Source organism: Nannochloropsis gaditana (assembly GCF_000240725.1).
Source record: "Nannochloropsis gaditana CCMP526 unplaced genomic scaffold scaffold046, whole genome shotgun sequence".
Lineage (NCBI taxonomy): Eukaryota > Eustigmatophyceae > Eustigmatales > Monodopsidaceae > Microchloropsis > Microchloropsis gaditana.
The window spans coordinates 22,403-25,790 of NW_005803907.1; positions in this window are offsets into that span (position 1 = coordinate 22,403).

A 3,388-nucleotide genomic window follows, 5' to 3' on the forward strand; every position below is an offset into this window, starting at 1 on the left:
GGGGGGGGGGGGGAGGTTTGACCTCTGGCAGTAAATGAAAAATGCCTGCTTGGGCACGGCACAATATTGCTTTTTTTCCTGGTCCATAGGCGTAAAGCAAATTGGCAGGTCTTCTTCTGAGAAAACATTTCCTGGCAAGAAAAGGTTCAGTACTCTTTCTTACGTTTGACATGGAAGACTCGCGAGTTAAGAAGGAAACGATATATTGTCATTGCTTTTGCAATGTCAGAGTGCCGAACAATCTCGGTCCAGTTTGGCATTACTCTTATAATTAGCCAAAGAAAGTCAAGCCTACAAATAATCAAGCTAGATAAAGTTTTATACGAGCGAACAGGATTACAAGGTTAACATTGACGTTCTCAAGTTAAAGGTAACGAGAAACAAGACGTTCGTTTCATCCATGAGTTCTGTCGTATCAGATATGCATGTATCAGTTAATAAACCAGTCTCAATCCTTTGTCGAGTGTGTAAGTTCACACTTTTTCAGCGCCCTAGAAGCCTGATTGACCAGTCATCGCATTCCCCTCTCTGGCTAGCACAATCAGTCAGCTAGACTCAACCCAAGCTAGCTTCAACTCAACATCCTAAAAAGACTTCCTCGGCTTCAAGGATCAGAAATTTTGGCATCGGAAGGTAAAGCCCTGATACACAACTCAGGTTTTCCTTTTGCTGTCCTGGCGGCCCATAACCGGACTCCTTCATTTACACACGTCACCAAAACACTCGCGATTACGCCCCTTTCTTACCGCCGCCGTCAGGTATGTCAATTTTCACCTCATGGAGTGAGCTGCGATGTTTTCCATACATCTGTGAGCCCACTAAGCCGTGGATTTCGTACACAGGAATGGACACCTTACCTGACCACATTTGTGCTTGTAACTAATTTGATAATATTACATAAGCTCCTTCCATTTGTCCATCCATTGCCCAAAAAACATCTTTCGCGGCGTAAGAAAACCATCACATCTGAGGTCTAACTGCTGTCGCCTGCTCCATCGTTGACTCCGTTGCAATTTGCCCATAGCGTTGAGATGCAACAATACAGCAGTGAAAAGCCCTCGCGCGATGTTCTTCGTCGCGCACAAGAGAAAGCAAAATGTTAGCCTCGTTGTACCCAGGATGGGAGAACGGCGTTGCCCGCGCAGCCGCGGTAGCGAAGTAGGCCGGATTTTTTTCGTCCAATGCAGCGGTAGAAAGAAGGCGGGCGATGGATTTGAAAAGCTGTTCCAAGCACTCTGGCGCCGCAAGACCAAATAGGGTGACTCCTGCAAGTTTGTCGTTGGTGTATCCGGTTACACGACTGAACTCCTCGTTACACTGCAAAAGCCGGCCATCAATGGAAACCACAGCCATGGGAACGTGGGATGAGCGAAAGATCTCAGAAAAATCCAACACGATTTCCCGCTGTGATGCAGCCGCCCCGCCGGCAGCGCCGCGACCCCCTCCCCAGCTGCTAGTGCTTTCGTTATCTTCAGAGGCCGAGCTCACGGACGAGGAGGACTGTCCTTCAACCCCAATGCCAGCCTTACTGTATTTGCAAAAGCCAGTCATGGGGGAGCCAGCGCCGCCCCCGCTCAATTTATGTTTGAGATCCAAGCAATTTTTGCGCTGCCGGAGATGTTGAATGTACTCGTCGCAGGCCGCCAGGATGTCAAATTTCGACGTTGACCGTAAGGGAAAGTTGCTGTTTTCTAATACACCCTTCAAATTGTCAATCTGATCTGTGATTAAATGGGCACGCCGCTGCTCTCGCTCATTTCTCAGGCGCTTCTTCCTTTCGTCACTCATGCCATCCTCCTCTTGCATCCCCCTTTCCGAAGTGCCCATAACTTGTGCACCAGATGTTCCTCGCTTAGCGGCCGACCCAGCACAAAAAGCGTCGCTTGCTGCTGTCCTGCCGCTTCCCATACCAGATACTCTGATAATTGACTCATGCTTGACAAGAGTCGGCGGAATCAACGTTGTCGGGCTACAGGGCGTCGGCTTAGGCATTATTGCAACGTCATGTCGCGGCAAAATCGGGGTAGGGTGGTGATGAATTGCTAGATGCTGATGCTGGGTAGCCTTTATTTGTTGTTGCGATTGTCGCCGTCGTTGGTGTTGTGGTGGTTGCAACGATGATGGTGACAACTGTTGGGCTTGTTGTGCTTGCACTGGCTGGGATTGGTGGCTCGAATACATTTGATGTAGCTCTTGCTGCGCTGGATAGTGATGCTCCGGATAATGGTTAGACTGTTGTTGCTCTTGTTGTAGCTGGAGTGATTGTCGTTGGAGCGGTGGTGGATGCGGGTGCTGCCGTCGGCCCTCAGGCTGATCGTGGTTTGGGAACTGCTCCGTATTCATGCCGAAAGGTCCACTCTGCACGAAAGAAACTCTTGGAGACTTCTGCTCCTCACAGTTATGTTTCAGTGGTAGCAAAGACGCAGGGTCAGGCGCTATTCCCCTGGATACGGCATCATCTCTCGTGATGCGATCGAGCAGTAGCGCTGTTTCCATGTTTTCTGGCGGAGTAAACGAGGGAGCAGCCGACATCGATGCCATTTCCCCCCCAGTATTGTCAGCATTCCCATCGTTGTCCCAATCCATCCCGCCGCTATCACGACACGACCCACCCTCCAATGGGGGTGGATGCAAGGCACGCTCATGACTAGAGGACATTGAGGTGTCACCTCCATCCACTGGCCCCTCGGTCGCAAAAGGCCATATAAACTTCCCGCATTGATTAGCACCACTGCTTCCATTTCGATCTGCTTCGATGGCAAATGTTGGCTGCGCCACTTGAAATTGGTTGGTGGAGCCGCCAAACTTTGAGGATGTCGATGACGCCGTCGTCCCGGCAGTACTTGCGGAGGCCCTCGAATCGTTCATGAGGCCCCTATCCGCGGCAAACTCCGACGGATGTCCTCCCCAATTCATTTCATGGACTGTTAATGTATTTGTGAAAGTCAAGTCGGATCATCAACTGGCTTCGAAACTATGAGGTGCTCATGTCCAAACTGGATTGGCTTCTCGGCAAGTCCTTTCCTCATGTCTAGAGCATTATTTCGATTTGTCTCCGACAGAAGGCGAGGAGATAGGAATGTCGCGAGCTTCAAGGTGCTCGGTTTAATTTAAGCATGGCTGGCGGCCAGGCCTGAGATGGCGGCTCGGTAGAATCGGAATCGTGTGTGCACGCGGAAAACACGTACCCCTGAGCTCCGCTGGCTGCGACTCGGGCGCTCGGTCCACAAGGAGGGCAAGGCGAGGGCTGCGACAACCCGAGGTGCTTTTCTCTTCTTTCCCGTAGGCTGCGATTATATGACTACGCACTTTACTGACAACTTCTTGTTTTACATGCTCGAATACATATTTGCGCCGTCAATTATGCAGTTTGGTCTGCAGACACCAT